The sequence below is a fragment of the Carcharodon carcharias genome, chromosome 13 (genome assembly GCF_017639515.1).
Source record: "Carcharodon carcharias isolate sCarCar2 chromosome 13, sCarCar2.pri, whole genome shotgun sequence".
NCBI lineage: Eukaryota > Metazoa > Chordata > Chondrichthyes > Lamniformes > Lamnidae > Carcharodon > Carcharodon carcharias.
In genome coordinates, this window is record NC_054479.1 from 10,770,104 (window position 1) to 10,797,753 (window position 27,650).

General features: G+C 44.2%; 2 long non-coding RNA genes across 2 annotated transcripts in view; one reads left to right on the plus strand and one right to left on the minus strand.

Moving 5' to 3' along the window:
* Nucleotides 1-366: 366 nt before the first annotated feature.
* LOC121286334 lies at nt 367-27,205 on the minus strand. Its single transcript, XR_005944917.1, has 4 exons — nt 27,052-27,205; nt 22,375-22,463; nt 3,249-3,406; nt 367-1,118 (listed from the first exon to the last, which is right to left on the minus strand). It is a non-coding gene; the product is annotated as an uncharacterized LOC121286334 (long non-coding RNA).
* The window catches only part of LOC121286336, a 67,136-nt gene continuing 66,504 nt past the window's right edge, over nt 27,019-27,650 (plus strand). Inside the window, exon 1 of the long non-coding RNA XR_005944919.1 lies at nt 27,019-27,105. This is a non-coding gene — a long non-coding RNA (uncharacterized LOC121286336). The remainder of the gene's footprint in view (nt 27,106-27,650) is intronic.

Below are 27,650 nucleotides of genomic sequence, written 5' to 3' on the forward strand. Positions count from 1 at the left end.
ATTTTAAATCAACAGAACCACCTGCAAGTTCCCCTACAGGCCAATCAATCCTGACATGGAAATATATCTCCGTTCCTTCACTGTCGCTGGATCAACTCCCTGGAACTCCCTCCCTAACAGCGCTGTGGGTGTACCTACACCACGTGGACTGCAGCGGTTCAAGAAGGCTGCTCACCACCACCTTCTCAAGGGCAACTCGGGATTGGCAATAAATGCTGGTCTCGCTGGCGAAGCCCACATCCCGTGAATGAATGAAAGTTCCCGAGTCGCAGGTGACAGTATTTTAAACCAGGGTTATTACCATAAACGGGAAAGTGTAACAGGGGAGGTGTGACAAGGAACGTGTTACAGGAAATAAACTTGACATTTACAGGAAATGGAAATATTTTATTTAATAGTTACACTCTTGAAAATAGCCCAGATATGAAATGAGTACAGGCAATTAAACGGTGAGTTAATCACGACAGGAAGGATCTAAACTTCCCGAGAGTAACATGCGGCGGTGAGGAACACTTGCCATTTGATAATTATTAAGTAGTTATCAACATTGATCCAGGATTCTGGTGTATACAGGGGCAAAGCATGCTCTCTGGACTTCTACTTTACAAATATAATTATGTTTTGAATTAGAATACAATGTCCACGTCACAAAATCTAGTTTCATAAAAAATTTAAGGCGCTTGCGGATCACACGGGGACATCAAACCCTTTTCGTCAGTTTAGGGGCTGGGGATTTAGTTGCTGGTTGAAACCGGAAGTCTGAGAATAAGATTCTTCCACATCGCAGTTTTGGAATATTTTCCTCACCCGGAAAAGAATAAAGGGCGGCCCATATCCTTCATTCAACCATCAGAGATTTCACTGGGGTTTGAGATCTACCCTTCCGTGGGGTCTCGGTGGTACTTTCTTATTGGACTTCAAGCACAAGCTAAAATTCTGCTGTGTTCGAAAAAATAATACGCACGTGTTTCGTTGAACTGGGCTTCGCATTGTAATGACAGTGCATTGATGAGCAGAGAAGACTTTGACCTCAAGGAGATGTTGTCTTAGCCCAGCCCACCCTCGCCGCATTGTGTAACGGCGCAGCCGATGTGTGTACATATTCAGGACACTGAATCCTATGGATAAAACAGAACCGTTAACTGCAAGCGGAAGCCTCAACACTTCACATTGTACTAAAGATCAGCTTAGCTAAACCCACAGGGCCGATTTGAGGTAATAGTTCTTCAGGTTGCCATTTTCAATTATCTGCATCTAAAAATATTGAAGTGAAATATTTAAAAAAATACTTTTTAGGGGGAATGAGTGAACTTTGAATGGCCGTTTAACATGCTTTGAAAACTGGGGTACTACAGATCTCCAAGTTTGGCACAGATTTCTTCCCTCTCGTTTTGCCGGTGTGAGGTTGGGATCCCAGATGAGCGAACCCCCTGAGTACAGAATCCTTGCAGACAGGAAAATAATCTGAATCCACATGGGGCGAGAATTTCCTCACGAAACACAGACGCAATGGCACATTCTGCCTGAGGAACTGAACAATCAAGAGGTGATTCCATTTACAGTGATATTTTGAACTAGCCACAAATAGACATGCAGTTAATTGGATTTACACTGGACTCATGAATTTCTTTAGAATTGAGGGCCTTTCACATCCTCAAGACATCCCAAAACCTTTACAGCCAATGAATTACTTTTGAGGTATAGTCACTGTTCTAATGCCCGTTTCGGAGCAAAGCTGCGCACAACAAGCTCCCACAGATAGTAATGAGACCAATGAAGAGATCGTCTTCTTTAGTGATGTTGGTTGATGCATAAATAGTGGCCAGGAAACACTTTATGAAAATAGTTCCATGGGATCATTTGCATCCACCTGAGTTGAAAGACGGGAGCTCTGTGCCGCAATCCCTCGGTACTGCACTGAAATCTCAGCCTGAATTAAGCACTCAGGACCCTGGAGTGGGAGACTCGAACACACAACCTCATTGTTGGCTCATTGTACAATGGCTTTTTGCACCTTGGATCCACAATCACACGGTTCCCAGTCTCAGTTGTATCATCCAAAGGAGGTGGCAACCATAGGAAGGTGTCCGGCCATAGTGAGGGAGGGAAGGTTTGGCTTAGCCTGGCCTGTTACTTCCAGGCGCCTCATTTCACGGGGAGGAAGGTCACCTATTTGTTTAGGGCATGTTGTGGGACGATATAAAAAGTAAGACAGTGGGGCACAATTTTCTACCTCAAAATGGAGTGGAAACAATGTGACCTTGTTTACTAGTGGAATATTATTTATTGCCAATTGATTCTGTCCATTTAGAAGTAACAGCTGTTCGGCAGAGTCTCCTCATTGACAGGAAACAAGTCCCTGTGGTTTAATTACAATACATCAGAGATAAGAACATCTTGCTCGTCTTTTTACTTTTAATGGCACACCTTTCCTTTTGATTTACCCGTTTCAAACTCAAATATTAATTGTAGCAGAGCATTTTATATTTTCATCTGCATGACACATTTGCAGTCACATATGCATTTACTTCGTACTGAATTTATTAAGCCATTGTAACGGGAAGGGAAAATTACGTTTCACAGTTAATGCTGCTGTCTCTTTTGGAGTTCCGTTGGTTCCGCAAGAGTTTACAATAGACATATAAGGAACAAAGGAGGCCATTCAGTCCCTCTAGCTTGTTCCGCCATTTAATGTCATGGATGGTTTGTACGTTAACTCCATTCAGGTGCATTGGTTCTATAATTCTTAAAATCCTTACCTAAGAAACCTCTATCAATCTCAGTTTTGAAATTTTCCGCTGACCTAGCCCCATCAGCTTGAAAACAAGAGCAGCTGCGGTTGAAACGAGCAGCCTCAATTTGTATATCTTGCAAGCTGCTGAAAGCAGAGGGCATAAGGATGACACAAATGCTTAAAAATGTTTATAACTTGACTTAGAGGAATCTGTTATGCGTTTGAAGGCCATTTCTCAATGATGTGTGAGCAGATGACAGTGTCGGCAATGGGAAGGCAGGGCATTGTCAGGAAGCTTTATCGGTGCTACTTGGATTAGCACAGTGTGTAGGAGGTGCTCCCATTGACACCCATCTTAATTATCCCTTCAAAAACCAGACGCCGTTGCTGCTTTCAAGAGGAGCCAGTTTTCTGTTGCTGTCAACAGTGCTGCTAATATCTTAATGCCTAATATTTCACAAAGGAACTGAATGAATTGGCAGACCCTTAGAGCGCCCTTTCACAGTGAGGTCACCTTTAGCATTGCTGTCCTGGTTTGCAGTTAGGTTGAAGGTGGTAAGCAAAGAAATTGGCGAAAACCGATCTCCAGACTTCACTGTCGAAACCCAGCATCTTCTTTTTGCTTCTGCTCCAAAGTTTGGTCTCATTATTAAGTTGTCTGGGAAGGTTGGCCTAGAAGAAAAGTAATCTTTGTTGAAATTCTTCCTTAAATATAATGTCAAATCAGATTTTTATATCCTGCAGCTACATCCAGAGAGATAAGATATTTGGTTACTTAAAAAATACAAACTAGGTAAAATACATAAGACAGAAAAAGATGTTGCATTTACCTTTCACGAGAATAATGCATTTTGCAGCCAATTAAGTGTCGCCACTTATGTATTGTTGTAACGTTGTAATGCCGCACAAGATACCCTCAAACAACGAAGACGTTAATGACCAGATAATCGGATTTATTGGTGCTGGTTGAGGAATAAATATTAGCCAGGATAACAGAGTGAACTTCCCAGTTCCTCTTCAAAATAATACCCTTTATCTTTTATCTACAAAGGAGAGAGCAGACAGGGCCTTGGTTTTACACTCCACTCGAAGATGTTATAATGCTCATTTGGAGAGCAGGCGCAGTTACGATGGGCTGAATGTCCTCCTTCCGTGCCGTTATGATCCTGTGACTTTGTCCCCACGGCACTGAGTGTCAACCGAAAGTTTGTGCTGAAGGATAAGGGTGAAGCTTTCTGCGTACAGTGTAAATTCAAAGTTACCACTAGTTTCTAGTGAAAATTCAGTTGGTGAATTTGAATTTCCTTCAAAATTTTCACAGATAGACTTAGTTAAAGACAACAGTGGTACTTGTGCTATTCTGTTCTAAAGCCAGCGTTGGTGAACAGTTTTCAGCCAGTGTTGCTGTTGAACGCAGCAAATTTAAACTTAATTTGATTTAATTTGGTTCGAAGAACGGATATAAACGAGCTGACCAAAAAAAGATTGTATCAAGTTTAACTTTGAAAAGTGAGGTTGTATTGGATGATGCAGTATGGAAGATCCTAGGATAAAGCTCTTGCATTTGAAATCGTGCTGGTTGTACGGGAATGCACTGCCTGAGAGTGGGGTGGGGAGGCAGGTCCAATCGAAGCATTCAGGAAGGGATTAGGGACCAGTTTATGGTCAGGGTCTGACTCGGGTGATTTGAAAAGAAACAATGTGCTGCGTTACAAGCAAAAGGCAGGGGAATAGCACTAGGTGAAATGCTCACCCCGGAGAGCCGGTGCAGACGCGATGGGCCGAATGGCCTCTTTCTGCACTGTAACAACCCTGTGAGTCTGTGGCTATGTTGCCGGTTTATTAACTTTTTAAAAATTGCATAATTACAGGCGTAAAATTTTCCATGAACTAACAAAATCGGGCAGCCTAATAGAGCATCATTATGTTCCCTGCGGAAGTATTCCTTGATGTATTCATGAGTCGGAACCTGGTGCAGTGTTATATGTTCAGCTGAAAATGGGTTAATTACCAAAAATATATATTTTTAAAAAAGGATGCCCAGTCCTCCACCTGCGAGTAAACTGATGTAAAATCACTAAAGTTACGTAAAAACTACGCTGGACCATTTCATGGTTCATTGGCGAACTGTAGCCAGTGTCTTAAGAAATTAAATATTTTTGATATGAAAAGCTTCTAAAATGCATCAATGCGTGCTGACGAGGCTCAGGACATGAGTGCAATTTGAAGGCCCTTTCCAAACCAACTCAGTCAGAATCTCACAATTTCGCCTTGCTGACCGTGGCCAGTTTATGTTCAGGGTCTGACTCGGGTGATTTGAAGCTTTGACCCGCGTAAAAACACAACCGGGAGGGTTTTAGGGAGTAACACGCATGTTTACAATTCCCTCATCCTTTTTGTTTTGGTAGTTTGGCCGCTTGCACTGGAATCTGGGCACAAAACGAACAGGGGCGAGGGGACACCCAACAGACTCCCGCTCTAGCAGAGAAAAAGGCTACATGCTGTAACCAAGTTTAAAAATAAACCAAGGCTGTAATGTTTGATTTATCTGCAAAACAAAGAAATTTTATGCATTTACCTAGCGCCTTTCATAGCCTCAGAGTGCCCCAAAGCACTTTAAAACCAATTACATGTTTTTTGAAGTGCAGTCGCTGTTGTAATGCAAGGAACGCAGCAGTCAGTTTGTGCACAGCAAGCTCCCACAAACGGCAATGGGATCAGCGACCAGGTCATCTGTTTTAGTGGTGCTGGTTGACGGATACACGTTGGATTTCGCCTCCCATGTTCTCATTGAAAATATTCATTGGGATCTTTTCTATATACCTGTGATGGCATACAGTTTGAATGTAAAGATAAAAGCAAAATACTGCGGATGCCGGAAATCTGAAATAAAAACAGAAAGTGCTGGAAAAACTCAGCAGGTCTGGCGGCATCTGTGGAGAGAGAAACAGGGTTAACGTTTCGAGTCCGTGTGACCCTTCTTCAGACTCGAAACGTTAACTGTTCCGCGCTCCACAGATGCCGCCAGACTTGCCCAGTTGTTTTGCAGCATTTTCTGTTTTTAACCTCGGTTTAAGGTCTCATTTGGAAGACGGGTGCTGGAGACAGTGAGACACTCCCTCAGTGCTGCAATGAAGTGTCGCCTAGATTGTGTAATCAAGTCTCTTTGAGATGAAAGTGCTACCATTGAGCCAGAGCTGACACACGGGTGGATTGGGCTTTGCATCAAATGTATATATTTGTGAGATCTATTATAGAATGTTGCACTGCCTTAAAATCGGTCACTCACTCAATAATTTATTAATATCTTTCATTCTTGCCTGTATGACTCTTTGATCCACTGGAAAGCAGCTTAACTTGTCAAAAGCTCATCAGCAAATTTTGGCATCAAACTGTCAGGCCTTTTTCCGGGGTGAGAAATAGTTATTTTCATTTTCCGCTTTTTTAAAAAAAAACAACACGAATATTCCCTTTTTTAAAATGTGCCAAGGAAACAAAACTCTTGGATGTTGTGTCTGTCGGTTTCACTCCCCAACAATTAAAATACTTGCCCAGAAAAGCCCATTTGGACATCAGAAAAACAAGTTAATAACTGGTTTGCAAATAAGATTCCAATTGAATGATAATATTAAAACACTGGAGTGAGTAGTTATGATGAATGGGTGATTCAGGTGCGATTCATAATCTTGCCGCAGGTGACATCTGTAGCTTTGCAATCACTTTGGTCAAAGCAGAATCTATGGGTAGGGTTGGCATTTGAGGTATCTTTGCTGCAATCTCTTGAAAAATGTTATTCAAAAAGCACGAATCTTCCCATAATTTATGACAGGTTTGAAACCATATAATGTCAGCAGATGATTCTTACATGACATGTTGTTTTGATACGTCGGCATAAAATGAACTTCCAACCTTTCAACTTTGTGAATTATACAGGTATGTGTGAAAGAGAAACTTCACTTAATCCTTTCACTGACTCATTCACTTGGTGCTGCAGTTTTTCTGCCACAGCAATACTTGGTGCACGACGTACATCTTGCACAGCAACGCGAGAGGAACACTGTAACTGCAATAAAACGCTGTCAATTCCGTACCCTAGTTTAGACACGGAGCCTCCCGGAGAGCTGACCTCGTTCAGCTTTACGGCACTTGCTGAATAATTACGAAGTGTCCGTTGACGTCACTGTATCACCAATGTGTTGCACTTGGGTAAGGTTTTTGGCAGGACTCACATTGTACAGACCATTTTACAGCAGAATCTATTTATTCAGCAAACAGCGAACAATGTCTATTTAAACAGCGCATTATATTAAGCAGTCAACTGTTCCAACAATTTAAGAGTCTGTATGAACTACAGCAAATGGAGCTCATGACCGAAACTACAGCAACGTCTCCCTACAAAAAAAAGCAAGGTGATTTCTCTAGCAAAATGAATTACATAAAAATTACATGTGTAAACTCAATACTAGTAGTGTGGTCTCCAGGGGTAGGTGATTGATGGGGCAATTATCCAATCATCTCCATTCAGGCCAGGAATAATAGTGTCACTTTTTTTTTCCTGGGATGTGCTAAGGCCAGCATTTGTCACCCATCCCTAATTGCCCTTGAACTGAGTGGCTTGCTAGGCCATTTCAGGGGGCAGTTAAGAGCCAACCACAGTCTGTGGGCCAGGAGTCATATGCAGAACAATCAAGTAATGATGTCAGATTTCCTTCCCTAAAGGGCAATAGTTGCATGGTCACTATTACTGGGACTAGCTTTCAATTCCAGATTCATTAATTTAATTTAAGTTCCACCAGTTATTGTAGAGGGATTTGAACACATGCCCCCAGTGCTTGAGCCTAATTACTAGTCTAGTGACATCACCACCATCACCCCTTACAGTTAATGATGTTAAGTTCCTAACAGTAAGTATTTTACTGATAATCAGCTTCCTGCTCGTAGAGATCTGTGTCCTAATTAATGGTGCTTTATTTTCTCTGACCTATGGGTGATGCAACTGGAGCAATAGAATGCATTGATATTTGCCGGTAGCATTCAGAATTAGGTATGCTCTGTTGATCTGGCATCTGCAATATTGTTCATCAGACTTAACCCTGCAGCATACTTTTTTTGGATTATCTTCTATGATAAATTTGTCTGAGTGGAGTTTTTTTTTTGGAGAGCCATAAATGTTAACTATTCTGAGCACAGCATTACATAGACAAATCATTCATCCACTGTGATGCCCCACAGAATCCTTAATTCCAAGAAAACGACCATTTGCAAGTTAGCGTAAGTCAACTTTATAAACTGATTAGGTCCAAAGAAGATAATGGTGTCAGAACATATGCATATTACACTATGGTAAGCAAGTGAGCCTCACTGGTTGTGGGGTAATTCCAAGTTAACCTGTGATCCCCTAAGAACTGATTATGTTTTGATGTTTGTTTTTATTTTGGCACTTTGTCAAACACATGCACACATTCTGTTATTTGTCATCTGCCAGCAAGATTTTCTGTGCATATTGAATGCTGCATTTTATAAAGTAGAATAAGTGAAATGTGCAGAACACACATCATCAGTTTTATGGGAAATGTCTGGTGGAAGATGAAAATAATGGAACAGCTGGAAGGTATAGAGTCTGATTAAAGATGGAGCCAGCATAAATTCAGAAAGAGCAGATTGTGTCTGGCCAATTTATCAGATTCCTTTGAGGATGATGCAGATCTGAGGGATAAGGATGTAGCAGTCGACGCTATCTATCTACCTGGATTTCGGGAAGATATCTGACACTAGTGAACAAATAACAAGGTATGTGCCTGTGGGTTGGGAGGCACAGTATCAGGTTGGATTGATACTTGGCAGAGAAGTAGACAGCAAACAGAAAGAAGATTTGATGTTAGTCAGTGCTGTGAGGTCCCAGAGTGGAATCCATGAGGAAGTGGAGTCTCAAGCGGTTAGTGCTTGGGCGGTTGTTTTATTATGTAAAAGAGTAAGAGGCGAAACATGCCCAGTTTGCAGATAATGGCAAAGTGGAGGGGGTAGGGCTGGGGAAGCAGATAGTGACCAACGTCCAATATTCTAAATCAACTTGGATACCAAGTCAATGGTGCTCAACACAAATTCTTTATCTTTTCATAGGATGTGGGTGTCATTGGTAAGGCCAACATTTGTTGTCTATCCCTAATTGCCCTTGAGCTGAATGGCTTGCTAGGCCATTTCAGAGGGCAGTTAAGAGTCAATCATGTTGCTGTGGATCTGGAGTCACAAGTGGACCAGACCAGGTAAGGATGGCAGATTTCCTTTCCTAAAGGGACATTAGTGAACCAGATGGGTTTTTACCGCAACTGATGATAGTTTCATGGTTAGTGTTTAATTCCAGATTTTATTTATTGAATTTAAATTCCACCAGCTGTCATGGTCGGATTTGAATCCTTGGTCCCAGGAAATTCAACTGGGCCTCTGGATTACTAGTCCAGTGGCATAACCAACATCACTGTCTTCCCAAATAAGTGTAAAGTCATCATGTTAAGTAGAAAGTTTTCCACTGGCAGAAGGGTTGGTACCCAGAGGACACAGACTTAAGTTAATTGGCAAAAGAGCCAGAAATGAGATGAGAAGAATTCTCTACACCATGAGCTTTTATGATCCAGAACATGCTGCCTGAAAAGTTAGTGAAAGCACATTCAATAGTAACTTTCAAAAGAGAATTAATCACATACATGAAGGGAAAACATTGCATGACTATGGGGGAAAGAGCTTTCAAAGAACTGGCACAGGCCCAATGGGCTGAATGGCCTCTTCCTGTTCTTTATGACTCTATGACTCTTTGATAAGCAAGAATGGGATTTACACATGTCAACGTGTTTAAAGTAACAGAGCAGGAATGAAATCTGCAATTAATTTAAGTTAAACTGTATTGCTAATGGAAGTTTGAAAATTGCCAGGTGTACATGGATTCCCAATCCTGGGTGTGACGGAAGCCTTCACGACTGACAGTGAATAACCAGCCCTGTCAGGAAATTGCTGACTTTATGACTCTTTACATCTACTTTTTGTTTTTAGGACTGTTCAGTTGTGGAATGCAGTTCTGGTTGAAAGGTCAGTAAGAAAGAACCTGCATTCATATAGCACCTTTCATGACCTCAGGACATCTCAAACCGCTGTGCAACTGAGCAAATGTAATTACTGCTGCAATATCATTTTGCACACACAAGCACCCACAAACAACAACTGAATAAACGAGCGGGTAAAGGACCAGGCAGTCTTTAGACATTGCATTTGACCACGGTGAGGCTGAATTTGAAAACTGTTCAGCTTTGTTTTCCATCTCACAGAAGAGTGGCAGAATTGCTGAATGAGAGAGAAGTGCTGGGAAACTGATTTCTGGAAATCACACACTTTGTATAAAACACCAACAAATTGTAACTCGACAATCCTAAAAATAACTTAAATGGCAAGATAAGTTAAGTCAGTGATTTCCTGACATGGTCAGGTACAGGTCATTCGGGAGAATTATATGTATTTGGCAATGGTGAGGTGAGAGTGACTGCCCTTGACATCAAGGCTGCATTTGACCAAGTGTGGCATCAAGGAGCCCTAGCAAAACTGCAGTCAATGGGAATCAGGGCAAAACTCTCTTCTGGTTGGGGTCATACCTAGCACAAAGGAAGATGGTTGTGGTTGTTGGAAGTCTGTCATCTCAGCTCCAGGGCATCACCGCAGGAGTTCCTCAGGATAGTGACCTTTGCCCAACCATCTGCAGCTGCTTCATAGAAACATAGAAACTAGGAGCAGGGCTAGGCCATTTAGCCCTTCAAGCCTGCTCTACCATTCAATATGATCATGGCTGATCCTCTGTCTCAACACCATGTTCACGCTTTCTCTCCATACCCCTAGATGTTCATTATATCCAAAAAATTATCAATTTATTTCTTGAATATACTCAGTGAGCCGGCCTCCACAGACTTCTGTGGTAGAGAATTCCATAGGTTGACCACCTTCTGAGTGAAGACATTTTTCCTCATCTCAGTCCTAAATGGCCTGCCCCATATCCTGAGACTATGGCCCCTGGTTCTAGACCCCCGAACCAGGGGAAACATCCTCCCTGCATCTAAAGGTCTGATGGCATCTGTGGAGAGAAAGAAGTAAGGATTTCGGGTAATCTGGACTCGAAATGTTAACTCTGTCTTTCTCTCCACAGATGCTGTCAGACCAGCTCAGTTTTTCCAGCAATTTTTGTTTTTGTTTCAGATTTCCAGCATCTGCAGTATTTTGCTTTTATCTCCCTGCACCTAGTCTGTCTAGCCCTGTTAGAATTTTATAAGTTTCAAACAGATCCCCTCTCATTTTTCTAATCTCTAGTGAATACATGCCCAGTCGTACTAATCTCTCATCATACGACAATCCTAGTGAACCTTCACTGCATTTCCTGTATGGCAAGTACGTCCTTTCTTAGGTAGGGAGACCAAAACTGCACATAATACTCCACGTACGATCTCAACAAGTCCCTGTATAACTGCAGTAAGACATCCCTACTTCTGGACTCAAATCCTCTTGCAACAAAGGCCAACATACCATTTACCTTCCTAATTGCTTGCTGCACCTGCCTGTTTACTTTCATTGACTGGCATACAGGGACACCCAGATCCCTTTGTAGATCCACATTTCCCAATATATTACCATTTAAATAATACTCCCTCTTTCTGTTTTTCCACACCAAAGCGTATAATGTCACATTTATCCACATTATACTGCATCTGCCATGTGTTTGCCTACACACACACAACTTGTCTAAATCACGCTGAAATCTCCTTGCATCCTCCTCACAACTCACAACCCTGCCCAGTTTTGTGTCGTCAGCAAACCTGGAAATATTGCATTTGGTTTCCTCTTCCAAGTCCTTTATATATATTGTGAATAGCTGGAGCCCAAGCACTGATCCCTGCGATATACCACTAGTCACCACCTGCCATCTGGAAAAAGACCCATTTACTCCCACTCTCTGTTTCCGGACTGTCAGCCAATTCTCAAACCATGCCAGTATATTACCCCCGATCCCATGTACTTTGTTTTTTCCCACTAGCCTCTTCTGTGGACCTTATCAAAAGCCTTCTTGAAATCCAAGTACACCACATCCACTGGTTCTCCCTTATCTATTCTACCAGTTACATTCACAAAAAACTCCAGCAGATTAGTTAAGCATGATTTTCATTCATGAATCCATGCTGACTTTGTCTAACCCCATTAATACTTTCCAAGTGTTCTGTTACCATATCTTTTATAATAGACTCTAGCATTTTCCCCACTCTGATCTTAGGCTAACTTATCTATAATTCTCTGCTTTTTCACTCCCTCCTTTTTTAACAAGTTGGATTACGTTTGCCACCCTCCAATCTGTAGGAACTGCTCCAGAGCCTATAGAATTTCAGAAGATGACCACCAATGCAACCAACATTTCCAGGGCCACTTCCTTTAGTACTCTGGGTTATAGGTCATTGACCTTCCTTTCATCACAAGGTCAGAAACGGGGTTGTTCACTGAAGATTGCACAATATTCAGCACCGTTCATGACAACTCAGATACCGAAGCAGCCCATGTCCAAATGCAGCAAGACCTGGACAAAATCCAGGCTTGGGTTGATAAGTGGCATGTAACATTCACGCCACACAAGTGGCAATGACCATCTCCAACATTATAAAATCCAACCATCACCCCTTGATGTTCAATGGCATTACCTTCACTGAATCCCCCACTATCAACATCCTAGGGGCTACCATTGGCCAGAAACTGAATTGGGCTAGCCATTTAAATACTGTGGCTGCAAGAGCAGTTCAGATGCTAGGAATAGTGCAACGAGTAGCCCACCTCCTGACTCTCAAAGCCTGTCCACCATCTACAAGGCACAAGTCAGGATATGGAATACTCCCCGCTTGCCTAGATGAGTGCAGCTCCCACAACACTCAAGAAGCTTGGCACCATCTAGGACAAAGCAGGCCTCTTGATTGATACCACATCCACAAACATTCACTCCCTCCACCACCGACACACAGTAGAAGCAGTGTGTACCATCTATAAGATGCACTGCAGGAATTCACCAAGGCTCCTTCGACAGCACCTTCCAAACCCACAACCGCTACCATCTAGAAGGACAAGGGCAGCAGGGAGATGGGAACACCATCACCTAGAAGTTCGCCTCCTAGTCACTCACCATCCTGACTTGGAAATATATCGCCGTTCCTTCAATATTGCTGGGTCAAAATCCTGGAACTCCCTTCCTAACAGCACTGTGGGTGTACCTACATCACATGGACTGCAGCGGTTTAAGAAGGCAGCTCACCGCCACCTTCTCAAGGGCAATTAGGGATGGGCAATAAATGCTGGCCTAGCCAGCGAAGCCCACAACCCATGAATGAATAAAAAAAAATTGCAAACTGCCATCAGCAACAGCAGTTAAACTCTAACTGACCTTAGGTTTGTGTTGAATTACGACCTGAAGATTTTGTCACCTAAAGATGAGCCACCTACTTAAACATAGATACACCTTGGCAGTATAATAGGTTGTACATTAAATGATACAATTTGCCTGTCATAAAGCCCTGCAAAATTTAAATTATTCTGAGCAATGCCAAAGGAGATCTATTAGTTTTACACTTTACCTGTCACATTTCATGTATCACAAATGCATAGAGTATTTCTGGTGGTGCACTTAAACAAAAAAACATACAAAGTTAGAAAAAAACACCAATAATACCCAAACTGCACAGAAACATCCATAGCAACTGAAATCTCAGAGCTCAAGATATGGCTAAGAGCAATTGATTACAGGCTGTCACAGAGCTTGATTGTTTGGCCATGATAGACAGGTTAGGTTCCATGCAGTTGATTAGCAGCAAAATAATACATTGCATGGTACAATGGCCCCAACCTTACAAATCATGCAGGGCCAATGCTGTGGGATATCTATAGAAGGGGGCCTTTCAGCCCATCATACCAATGCCAATCCTTTGAAAGAGCTATCCAATTGTTCCACCGTCTTGCATTTTCCCCATAGCCCCTTCAAGTCCCTTTTATGAAGTTATTATTGAATCTGCTTCCACCATCCTTTCGGGCAGCGCATTCCGCATCACAATAGTTTGCTGCATCAATATTTTCTATACATTTTGGGCTGGATTTAATAGAGGCGACAGGAGACTCGGCCATCAGCTGAAGATCTGGTAAGACCCCTTTGTCATCTCTTTCAGAGGAGGTCCACCAAATCTTGTACCACTCAGGCACTTAACAGGCTAGCGGTGAGCTTTCCCCAGGACCCTGGGGGTGGAATCCGCTCCTGCTGAGATTTGCTGAGGGGAGGTTGGCTGCTAGGGCATGATGTGGTTCTCAGCTGGTCCTGATGCTGGGTGTCTTGATCAGGCACTGAAGGACTTTGAACAAAGGATCGCCATCACCGTCCCACCACTCCAACCCAGGAGCCCACAAGCAAACATGACAGGGTTTGCTTATCATGCTCCCTGCATGGTGAGCCCCCTTCCTGCTGCTGGATTAATACCAGCAGCAGCGGGATGTAGCCCTTAAGTGGGCATTGATTGGCCAATTAAAGGCCACCATTGGTGGTGGGATGGGAAGGCCTTCCCGCCACGGACTTAGTCAGGGTGGTGCGGGATGGTGGCAAGGTCCCCATCTATGTTAGGCAAGGGAGTCAAAGGTTATCGGGGGTAGATGGGAATGTGGAATTCGAAACACAAACAGATCAGCCATGATCTTATCGAATGGCGGAGCAGACTTGAGGGCCCGAGTAGCCTACTGCTGCTCCCATTTAGCATGCTCGTATGTTCGTACCACCCTCCCACCCAATTAGTTGCCCTTGCCGCCAAATTCACCACGGAGGAGGGCATTAAATTCTGCCTGTTGCCTCTGGTTCCTTCTGCCCTCTGTGTCCTCTGGTTACCGACGTTCTGCCATTGGAAACAGTTTCTCTTTATTTGCTCGATTAAAACCCTTCATGATTTTGAACACCTCTATCAAACTCCCCTCGGCCTTCTCTGCTCTAAAGAGAACAATCCCAGCTTCTCCAGCCTTTCCACATAACAGATGCCCTTCATCCCTGGTTAATTCTGGTAAATCTTCTCTGCATTAACATTTTTGTTGTTGATAATCCTCCTTCAGTGCCCAATATGTAATCTGACTCATTTCCCAATAAGCCTGTTATAACTTCTATACAACACTTCATTCATATAAAATTCATTTCTACAATAACATGCCCAAGGCGAATTTTACTTGCTGCACAGCAGGCAATTCCAAACCACAAACCAGGTTTGAGCTGTAATTCAAAACTAAAGTTAGGTTCCCAATTGGTGAAAAGGGCTAGGATTGTGATGCATATTTTGTTTGTCAAACTTATATATTGGCTTTATTTCTAAGCAACAGCTCCTGACAGCATACAAAAAATAGAGACCCCTTCAAATATTTAAAAACACACTTGGCACTACATATGCAGACTATCACTCCCAAATGATAAGTAATTAAGAGGGAATCTTTTTGTTTTGTTGCATGTGCTATCAACATTCAGCTTATCAAGATTTAGGGCATGTTCCACATGAATCTGTCTGAAAATATGACGAAAGGCAAAAGTCTTGACTTGAAGTATTTACAGTACACTCTCTAAGTAATAAGAGTTAAAAAAAACATTAAGTGAGAAAAGGATTAATCAATTGAATGGGATCTGTGTTGACAGGTTGGGATGAGTACTCGGATGAATCCCGTGCACAGTGTTGTGACTAATGCATTTCCGTAGTAATGCTTTACATATTAAACCCTTCATAGCACCTTACAGCAGAGAAGGGGGCCATGTTTCAGATTTAGTATTGCAACTTTCATTTCATCACCAGGAGATATGCATCATATGGGGTGGAACCGTCTGCAACCAGCGGACAATATGGCGGGAAAGCCAAAAATCGGTTTCACAACGTCGCGAAACCAGTTTGCAATTGTCTGCTCAGCCCATCGATGGTAGGCCGCGTTCCCCACCGTCATATATTGGGAACCTCATTGTGATACATCAGCATATCATTATAAGGCCAGCCTGCCGGATTTGATCCCGACCCTCCCCCCCACCAACCGCTGGATCATTCGTCCATGTCAGCATGATTGCATGCCAGTGCGGAACACATCTTGACAACTGCGACTTGCAGAAGTTGGGACTTAACACCAGGGCCTTGCTCACATCGCGAACATCCAGTGAGCAGATGATGGAGGAACATCCATGGCATGCTGGGTGGCTTCTCATAGACATGGCTCTGCTGCGAAGCAGCTCACGGAAGTTGGAAACTCACTGTTGACGCTCACAATGGATGATGGTCGAGAGGGTGGAGAGGAAGGTCCAGTTGTGTTTGGGAGAGGGAGGTGTACTGGGGGGTGGGAGAGGAAGGTCTAGGATTGACTGGGAGAGAGAGAGGTTGGGAGGGGGGAATGAAGGTGTCAGGATGGGGTGAGGTTGGGAGGGGGGAATGAAGGTGTCATGGGGAGGTTGGGAAGGGGAGGGAGTATGGGGGAGGAGGGGGTAACAAGGGAGAAGTAACTGAGGAGGTCGGTGTAAGGGAGGTTGGAAGATATAAGCGAAGAAGTGCGGAGCAGGGAAGGAGTGCGGAGAGGGGAGGGAGTAAGGCTGGAGGAAGGAGTAAATGGGGGAAAGAGTCAGGAGGAGGGAAGGACTAAGAGTGGTGGAAGAAGAAAGGGTGTCTGAAGGAGAGAGGAAGGGGGAAGGAATAAGGAGTCTGGAGGGGGGTAGGACCAAGGTGGGGGAAGGAAGGTGTTCCAAGAGATGAAGGGGTCGGGAGGGGGATGTCCTGGTGAACAATCAAGGGGGGGCTCTGATGAGTCCATGACTGCCTCCTGGCGAGTGAACTGAGGGTGTGTGTGGTACAAGGGAATGGTGAGAATGACTGAGGGCAGGGTGAGGGTGTAGGGTGGGAGGGTGAGGGTTTGACAGTAGTGGTAGAAGGGACGGCGAGCATGGGTGGTGGGGGCTCAGAGACAGACATGGACTCTGGGGGTGGGAAGGAGGAGATCGGGGAGGTGAATGTGGATCAGGGTGAGATTTTCGGGAAGGAAGGGAATGTGTACGTTCACCTGGACATCCTCAAAGGAAAAGGGTTGTGACTGGTAGGTCATGGAGGGGAGGTGGAAGGTGATGCCAGGGGGGTCAATTGTGTTGGGGGAAAGGAAATGGGTGACTGGAGCAGGGGAACAGATGGGGGAGCTGACGAAAAGGCGAATCAAGACCATCCTGTCTAAATCGAAAGTGAAATGACAGTCATGGTGGGCGGGATCAGGTGCTATAGGGGAGTGTGATCATTGGGTGGGCAGAGATGCAGATGGACAACCGAAAGTGAACTCCAGCTGGCAGCACTGAAAATGCTCAGGATATTGAGGGAAGTGTAATATCTGAAGGATCTGAGTGAGTTGGGGAGTGCTTACACGAGGCTCCAAAAGGTCCTGCCACACACACACTTGCCCCTCCAGAATCACTCATTGGCCAGCTGCTCCCTCTGTAGTGACAGAGGATGAGGCTGAGGGGCTCACAGGCAAAGGGGACTCAGAGGGAGAGGGCAACCTCTGAGATTCCTGAGTGGGTGACTCAGGGGAGTCCGGCTGCTGCTCCCCCTCCCTTTGAGTTCCCAGGGTCCCCAGCCTGACTCCTTGAGTGGAAGGAGCATCTGGAGGGACGTTGAGGTGCCCTGTTTTCCTCTAGCATTGCCACTGTAGGAACTCACACATGGCTACTGCGATGGAGTGCAAGCCAGCGCACATCCCTGTGTTCTGCTGGACTAGGGTCTTCATGGCGTCCGCCATCCTCTCCACAGAGACCTCCATACACTCACATGTGGGCACCACTTCATCAGGGAGCAGGTGGACACACTCCTCCCACTCGTGTGCCACTCTGTTGAGGGCTCCCAACAGCTCTGTGTCATGTTCCCCCTTCTTCTGCTGACTCTCCAGGATTTGTTGGAAGGCCAAATCTAGAGGCTCGTCATCCGACTCAGACCTCACAGATGCCTCTTCCCCATAAGTCCTCCGAGTGTCAGGGAGCTCGGTTGAACCTGCCTCCTCCTCCTGCTGCAGACACGTGTCCGTGCGGTGACCACCAGAATGTGACCCGAGCCTGCTCTAGATCTAGGTCCTACCGAGGTGTGTGTCTCTGCACTGGTGCAGGGTGTGGGTAAGCGCTGTGATGGGTCTTCCAGGCTGCTTATTTCCAGCTCTTCAATGGAGGAGGTGTCCTCTTGACTGGAGATGAGGATATGGATGGAGCTGAGGGACAGGCTGAGGGTGTCGGTCACTTGGCAGATCTCCCGGTGAACCAAAGTAGAGATAATTAGTGCTTGGCAGCAGAGTCAGAAGCAGGAGAGAGAACACTGACAGTTACATTGAGAGAGGGATGATGTGGTGCAGGATCCTCATGAGAATGTTCACTGCCGGCCTCACTGTTGCTGCAGGCACAGTCCACGTCCTCACCAGTCAGTACAATGGCACGCTCCTCAACCTGAGTGAGGGGCCTGACGTGGGCCACTCCACCCCCGACCTGGGACCCCTCCCTGCTGACGTGAGCAGACTCCTCCTGCATGGAAACAGATGGAGAGAGTGTGAGCAGGACACATGGCACTGAGTGGAATGTTTGTGTGATGAGCAGAGACATGGACAGGATGAAGACATGAGCTAAAGAGGGTATAAGCCTGATGGAGATGTGAGGGTGTGTGTGAGAGTTAGTGGTGTTGTCCCTTGACCTGTGAGATCCCTGTGGATGTGTGAGGGATTTGTGAGTGTATGAGTTGAGAGTGATGAGAGGAGTGACTCACCCTGGAAGAATAGATGAGACCATTCATCCTGTAGCAGCACTGTGTGGCTGTCCTCTTTTGTAGGGCATTGGCAGCTGCCCATCTTGTGGCCTGAGCGGGGGTTGAAGACATCACAGTGGGCTTCCACGGCGTTCAAAAGGTGCTTGAGGGACATGTCACTGAAGCGGGGGCTGCAGTCTTTTTGTCTTTTAGGGCCATCCTGTCTTCCATGCGGCAGTCCTGGGCTGGAAGCGCTGAGAGGTGTGCGCATGGCTGCATTTTAAATGTGGCGCTCGGCGTGCTGAAGCAGTGAGGTAATGGCATGGCGGGTGAATGAGAGCCCGCCCACCATGGAAACGGCGTGTTTACCGGGAATGCAGAATTAATGCGGTGAGTTTGGGACGATACGGCATGAAAAGCCACCATTACGGCCAATGGGTGAAACATCGTTTTACCATCCTGCTACTTAGTGCAAATCTGGGAAGATTTCACCCAGGGTGTGAACCGCCACTTTATGTATCAGCTGCAGTATAGTTAGTAGCACTCTTGCCTTTGCGTCATAAGGTTGTGGGTTCAAATCCTACTCTGAAGACTTCAGCAAAAGACCCAGGCAGACCCTGCAATGAAGTAGCGAGAGAATACTGCACTGTTGGAGATGGGATCTTTCAAGTGAGAAGTCTCAGTGAGAAGGCCTCTTAGGTAAATGTAAAAGATTCCAAGGCACTGTTTCAAAGGGAGCAGTGGAGATATCGCCAGTGTGCTTGTCAATGCTTGTCCCTCAAAAATTATCACCAAAAAGTAGATTACTTGATTATTACATTACAGTTTCTGGGAGCTTGTGTGCAAATTGACTGCTGTGCTTCCTATATTACAACTGTGACTACACTTCAAAACCACTTCATTGGCTGTAAAATGTTCTTTATAAATAGAAAAAAAACATACAAAACATAACTCAAAACCAAACACTTTTATATGGCTAGTGTATCAGGTAGTATACCAGGACACACCCAATGTGGAAATGTATTTCAGGCTCCTCCAATGGTTTGGGACCTTACTTAGCAAGTAATTAAACTATAAAGTCCCAAGTCAGGTCTGTGTGGAGCTGAGCTGCTCTTTATGAGGGTGATGGTAGGGGAGTTACAATTGGTTTGAGTGCAGGGGAAGATATATGTTGGGCTTTGGGCAATGTCATGATTGGCTGTGGTGCCCCTTGCAGCAAGACAGTTCACCTGTACTCATTGTCAAGTCTGCCAAGGTGAGGTGCTTAGAGGGTGCCAATGGGAATATACCTCAGCAAGACCCAAAGCCTTCAGGGGAATATCTATATTGGAACTACCTAGCTTGCTCCTTTGCCAAGGCATCACCGACTATGAAACTGAGCACACAACTCTTCATTTGGAAAGACTGGCACTGCCTGGTTGCAAAGGCTGCAGACGATCTTTCCAGGGCTGAAGTTGAAAAGGGAACATGGCTAGAGACAAAAGTTTAGCCACGAGATCTTCTTCAGATGGGAACGGCAGGGAAGAGGAAGTGAAAGGTGAATTGAGATGGACAGAAGAGGCCAGTAGAATAAACTGCAGGGGTTGATTTCCACTGGCTTATGAGGCACACAATATATACATAGAAACAAAGAGACATACATAGAGTTACAAAGATTCACACAAAGATAAACAAAAAGAGAAACTGAAATCAGGCACTTCTACATATGTACACAAGATTCTGATATTACTTTTAAAAATTGTACTTAGGTAATTATACATGCCTCACACAAGATATATCATAAGTTTTTAAAGTGGAATTTAATGTTTTAAATAATTTTATGATGCTGACAAGTGTACATATTTTGTATGTTAGGAAAGGAATTCACTAAAATTCAGGCACAAAAGGAGACAAAGACTAACATTTATTATTTACCATTAGTAAGTTGAGAAGTCTTTTTCCTCACTCCTGCATGTTAAACCTGGGCCAGTGTCAGACTTAGCATCAAGGGGAATTAAGTGGCAATACGTTTCTGAGTCTCACTCTGCAGCCATTAGTCACTGACCATAAGAAGGTGCCCAGCAGCAGCAGTGGCCTGAGTGATTAAATATCCACTGAATACACGTTTCCATCTTCTCAGCTGAGGTGAGCCACTTGGTTATGGGAGCTGTGGGCATCATCAAACATTGCTTTCTAAAGGGAGGGGAAGGGTGGGGGAGAGTATACCAGTGAGGTTGCAATTTCAATTTACAAAGGAGTGATGGATCGTCATGTGTTGCAGTGTCGAGTTTGAGGCATCCTCCTGAATCCTCGCTCTCCTACTGTTAATGTTTGTTTACAAGTGATGACTAAAAAGGATCTTGGCCCTGAGTCAGCCATTAGAGAACAAACACAGTGCTGACAGCTGCCAAGTTTCCATTTGACATGCCTGATAGATATCTGACCAGCCAACCTGCTATCACAGCACATCAAGTACAGTGCTTAAAATAAAGTGAGCATGATATACCTCTCACATTAACTCCTCTGTCTATTTAAACACTTATGGCTGCTTATCTGCAAACTTTACTCTGTTTCGCATAGAATTACAGAGATTTTACAGAAACAGGCCACTCAACCCACCTGGTTCATGCTCCACCCTCTACTCCCACTTTACTTCATCTCACCCTATCTGCATATCCTTTTCTTCCTTTCTCCCTCATGTACTTATCTAGCTTCCTCTTAAAGGCATCTATGCTATTTGCCTCGACAACTCGGTGATAACAAGATCCACATTCTAATCACTCTCTGGGTAAAGGAGTTTCTACAGGATTCTTTATTGGATGTATTAGTGACTGTTTGAGATTGAATTCCCTCACAAGTGGAAACAGCTTGAATTTACAATGCTGTAAATTAAAGCTTTAGTCCCCCTTTATTCTTCCTACAGGCTACCTTAAGAGTGCACTTCTGCATCAAACTGAAGCAACAAGCTTTTAAATTTATTTTAAGAATTTGACAAATGATGTTTTCTTGGCTCTGTGCATTTTGCTAATTCTGCTGATTAGATTATCGCAGATTCCCCCTTTCAGGCTATGCTTGAAAGAGAAAGCCACACCTGAAACCTGAAAAGGTCTAACACTTCCAAAGGATTAAAAAGTAAAGGAAGACTTGCTTTGATTTGGTGCCTTTCAGAAACCTGGGATGTCCCAAAACACTTTACAACCAATGAAGTCATTATGAAATGTAGTCGCTGTTATAATGTAGGAAACACGGCAGCCAATTTGCACACAGCAAGATCCCAATGTGATAATGGGCAGATAATCTGTATGTGTGTTGTTTTGATTGATGGATAAATATTGGCCGGAGATAACTCTCCATCCTTCTTCAAAATGGTGTCATGGGGTCTTTTAACTTTGGCTCGGCTTTTTGCAGTAACCCGTTCACCACTGAATGTCCACTTTCAAATTTATGATATTGACAAGAGAATTGGACGGCACGGACACAATGGGCCGAAGGGCCTGATTCAGTGCTGTATAAAACTCTATGAGAATTGTTTATGGCTCTTTTGATGGAATAAAACAGGAGCGGCCAAACTTTCTGAACCTTAGAGCTGCATGCAATAATCTTCAGGCATTCGTGAGCCACAAGACACGGACAACCTTTTAAGACACATTTTTATCACTATTGCTCGCACTTACATGAGGAAATATGTTTAGCAAAAATATAAGTGCAAGTAGTATAAAAAGAATATGTATGCAAGAACATTTACTAATATATGTATTTATTTATCTCCCTGCCGCTTGTAGCTTGTTTTCCCGATATCTAGCATTCCTGCCTCAGCTCATCTTGAATTTCTGCACCAACACCAATTACCTTCTTCACCTGCCCACCGCTTGGAAACCTGCACACAGTGGAGGTGAGACTCAGTGCCCTGCTTCTGCTGCTGGAACGCCCGCTGTTTTCTGCAAGAAATGCATTGTGTTTAGGTTGCAGCAAAGGTTTCGCGTGCATCTGCTGAACGATTAATGAATGAATGAACAAATAACACAGACAGGAAAGGGAAGGATCCCAGGCGCGGTCACAAACCAGTCAACTCGCTATCCCTATGTTAGAGCGCGAGGCTGCTGCACCAATTGTCCGTCCCGTCCGCCCCTCTCACCTTGTTCACTGTTCTGCCGCACAGCATGGGCCTGCTCCAACCCCCCCGGTCACTGAGCTACACTTATGTTGAAAAGAGCTGAATGTGGCTCGTGAGCGACGGTTTGGCCAACGCCGGAATAAAACACCTTCATAGGAGCATTATCAAATTTGACACTGAGTCACATAATGAGATATTAGAGTAGGTGATCAAAATCTTGGTCAAAGAGATAGGTTCCAAGGAACATCTTAAGGTGAGAAGGGGTAGAGAGGCAGAGAGGTTTAGGGAGGGAATTCCAGAGCTTGGGGTCCAGACAGCTGAAGGCACAGCCACCCAATGGTGGAGCGATGAAAATCAAGGATGTGTGAGAGGCCTGAATTAGAGGAGGGCAGATATCCCAGAGGGTTGTAGGGCTGGAGGATGTTACAGAGATGGGGAGGGGGTGAGGCTTTGGAAGGATTTGAACACAAAGATGAGAATCTTCAAATCCCATGGAAAGGAATGATTGTTTGAAGATGTGAGGTCTGAACAAGATTGATATACCCCTCAGCAGAACATGTAGGAGAAATGCAAGCTCCCATCTGCAACATTCAGAACTATAATTATAGTGACATTGTTTTGTGAATGTAGGAGTTGGCTTTTGGAATGTTGGGAAAAGAATTGGAATACACAAATTGGAATGTGTGACTGGCAGGGTTAAAATATTAATGAGTCGCAGAGAAGAGACTGAAAGATTGAATGTTTCAATACAGCTTTCAAAATGAGCTTTTGAAAGATTTGCAAATATCTCTCCCCATCTCCGTCCCCAATTTTAGAGCATTTGATTGGGTAGCATCATACCTCTGAACATTTCTTGCAATCTTACTTTTCCTTTCTTCGTGGGTTTGGAAGGTGCTGCCTAAGGAGCCTTGGTGAGTTCCTGCAGTGTGTCTTGTAGACGGTACACACTGCTGCCACTGTTCGTCGGTGGTGGAGGGAGTGAAGGTTTGTGAATGAAGTGCCAATCAAGCGGTTTGCTTTGTCCTGGATGGTGTGAAGCTTCTTGAGTGTTGTTGGAGCTGCACTCATCCAGGCAAGTGGAAAGTATTCCATCACACTCCTGGCTTGTGCCTTGTACATGATGGAGAGGCTTTGGGGAGTCAGGAGGTGAGTTACTCACTGCAGTATCCCTAGACTCTGATGTGCTCTTGTACCACAGATTATATGGCTAGTCTAGTTCAGTTTCTAGTTAATGGTAATCCCCAGAATGTTGATAATGGGGGATTCAGTGATGGTAATGCCATTGAATGTCAAGGGGTGATGGTTAGATTCTCTCTTGTTGGAGGTGGTCATTGCCTGGCACTTGTGTGGCACGAATGTTACTTGCCACTTGTCAGCTCAAACTTGCATATCGTCCAGTTTTTGCTCTATTTGGATGCAGACTGCCTCTGGATCTGAGGAGTTGTGAATGGTGCTGAATATTGTGCAATCATCAGCGAACATGCCCACATCCCCAAAGACATTTCAAGCTGAAGGGTGCAGGAAAAAAATTAACTCACAGGGCACATCAAAAGATGCCCCCCTCCAGAAATTCTGGGCCAATGTTTAGCAGGAGTTAAAACGTATGAGTCTGGGGAGTTGAGTTGCACAGAGTGGGGGGTGGGGGTGGGGCATGGATTTCTTTCATGCTGGTTTATGCCAGTAAAAACACTGTGCCTGCTATTTCAAAATAAATTACTGAGGCAAGCTCAAAGGGCTCCTAAAGTTGTGAGGACTCTGCAGTGAAAAAAAAAAGGTTTATTACCTTGGTAGAGCTCACTTCTCAATTAATACAGGGTTTAAAGTCCAATATTTAATAATAAAAAAGGTATGAAAAGGGCTCCTTTTTTTCCAAAATGCCTTAATTAAATTGGAAGCTTACAAAGCCCTCAAGTCCATATCATCGAGTCTTTGTGCCTGGAATGCAAACTATTTTCAGGGAGGCCAATCAGGAGGATGGCGAGTTTAGGTGTTGATGTCCATGCAGTGTGGCTGAAGATGGGAAGAGGGATCCCAGGAGAGAAAAATAGTAACACAAAGAGGCAAAAAGATTCCTCAAGTATCATGCCCAGTGATTTACTTCTTGCAAAGGGATTAAGATATCACTGAGTTACCAGCACTTTAAAAGGTCTCATTAACTGAGGTTTTTTGCATCTTTCATCGCAAGGAATGTTCAGGAGTATGTTGCACCCCAATCAAATGCTCTAAACTTGGGGAGGGGGGTGGGAGTGACATTTGCAGATCTTTCTTTTTTTAACCCCTAAAAGTAAAGTAAATGATATTAAAAGAAAATGAGACAATGCTGTAGTTGTGCAATATTAATTACCCAGGAGTATCTCCAATTTTGTTTCGTGGTCTGATTAATATGGTAACACAAAGCGTGGACCACGTCGACTGCCTACCATTTATTATCAGTTTGTTTAATAATGGCTGTCAATTCACTATCTTTAAAAAGAAAAATTTTGCCATGTATATGCTGAACAACCTATTGGAAATGGGCAGCCAAAATTAAAAACACAAAAGCATCCAGAAATCAATGCCTAAACAAAACTTCAGATCATGACCAGCTCAGTAGGGAACATCTTGGCATATGGCACTCCAGTTTATTCAACTGTCTGCAAAACAAAATGGAAAGTGTGCAAAGCTCTTTCTATAGATCCAAATTTGTAAATAGGAACCTTTAAAAACATAAAGTTAGATATTACAATATCATTGTATGAATGTTTAATGTACCCTTATTAAGTTTGTTCCTAAACAGAGGCCTAAGCCTATTTAAAATAAATGGGCTAACACTTCTGTGAAAACAATGAAGAAAAGAATTTGAGTGTGTTGTACATTCATATGATATGCATTCAAAAGCTCACTTTGAAACCTGTTTTGAAACATTCAATCTTTCAGTCTGCTCGCTGTGACTCATTAATACTTTAACCCTGTCAGTCACATACTCCAATTTGCGTATTCCAATTCTTTTGCCAGCATTTCACAAGTCAAAAAATACATTGACAGAACTCCTACCTTCACAAAACAATGTCACTGTAATTATAGTTATGAATGTTACAGACGGGAGCTTTGCATTTCTCCTACATGTTCTGCTGAAGGGCATATCAATATTGTTTAGACCTCACATATTCTAATAATTTCTCTACATGGGATTTGTGTCTGTCTTTGTGTTCACATTCTTCCATGGCCTTGTCCCTTCCCTATCTCTGTAACACCCTCCAGCCCAACAACCCTCTGAGGTATCTGTGCTCCTCCAATTCTGGCCTCTCGCACATCACTGATTTCATCACCCCACCACCATTGATGGTTTTGCCTTCAGCTGTGCCTAGGAACAATTTACTATTTGCAGGAATGAGACTCCACAGTTTCAATTGCACCCGTTCTGGGCCAGAGAGTTCAAGTGAAATTGCAGGAATATAAACAGGTCCTTACATCATTAAGTGCTACCGCTAACTCACTGCAGTGCATTTAATTCCTATTTACAGTGCAAATGCAAACATTTCTGGACACTCCTGGGGTGTTTTTATTCATTCATGGAATGTGAGCATCGCTGGCAAGGTCAGTATTTATTGCCCATCCCTAATTGCCCCTGAGAAGGTGGTGGCGAGCTGCTTTCTTGAACCAATGCAGTCCATGTGGTGTAGGTACACCCATCATGCTGTTAGGGAGGGAATTCCAGGATTTTGACCCAGCAACAGTGAAGGAACGGGGATATATTTCCAAGTCAGGATGGTGAGTGACTTGGAGAGGAACATCCAGGTGGGGGCGTTCCCATGCGTCTGCTGCATTTCTTGCCCTTCTGGATGGTATAGGCTGTGGGTTTGGAAGGTGTTGTCGACAGAGCCTTGGCGAGTTGCTGCAGTGCATCTTGTAGTTGGTACACACTGCTGCTACTGTGCATCGGTGATAGAGGGAGTGAATGTTTAAGGTGGAGTATGGGATGCTGATCAAGCGGGGCTGCTTCATCCTGGATGTGTCCAACTTCTTGAGTGTTGTGGGAGTTGCACTCATCCAGGCACCAGGGGAGTATTCCACCACACCCCTGACTTGTGCCTTGCAGATGGTGGACAGGCTTCGGGGAGTCAGGGAGGCGAGTTACTCACTCAGCCTCTGACCTGCTCTTGTAGCTACTGCAAGCTGCTGTTTTTGCGAGGCTTGTGGCGCAAATTGTCTGGGGAATTCACAACTCACGGCGCACCCTTCCTTCCCCACAAACGATTGGGTGTTTTGGGTGCGCCAATAAGGGCGAGCGCTGTTATTTTTCCCAGCAACTTCGCCATGTCCCTCTTTTGCCTGCTCAGCCCCTGGTGGCGGCAGGGGAACCCAGACAGTTCTCGCGAACCTTTCCACCCCCCAATCCCCCACCCCCCAATCCCCCATAAAGATTGCCAAACCTGAACCTCGGAGAGCACTCTGCTTCCCACAGGGCGAAGGGCACAGCTCTGCAGGTGAGAAACTCAGGAAAATACTGCAATTTCTGTCCAAACAAATGGCTCTCCTCCGAGCAGCTATAAGGGGGGAAGCTGGGTCCAGATGTCCCAATGTTGATAATACTGGCAGGGTGCAGGAAATAGATAACTTGTAAATTTTAAAAGGCCTGCGAAGCTCAAAACCTAATATTGTGCAGCCGTTACTGTGCAAGTACACCAGATGAAGGCATTTTATCTCCCTGTGGAGTACAGATGCCATCGGAGGCAGGAAAATAAAGTGCAATATGGGTTTTTGTTTTTTGCATTAAAATTGAAAAAGGAAGGAAAAAATTATATATGTCCCCTCTCTTCTACCACGCGATCATGCGAAAAGGCAGGAAATCGTGCACATTAAGAACAATGTGCAGAATGAAGCTATTGTGAAAAACTCAATATTATTTTCCCTGGTGAACTTGGCAGGAATCCATCCTCAGATAGACCTCCTGTGATCAAGGGGAGAGCATTGCCCTGACTTTTCATTAGGACTCCCAAGGTGTCGTCGCAGATTCAGTCGTCATAGCTGA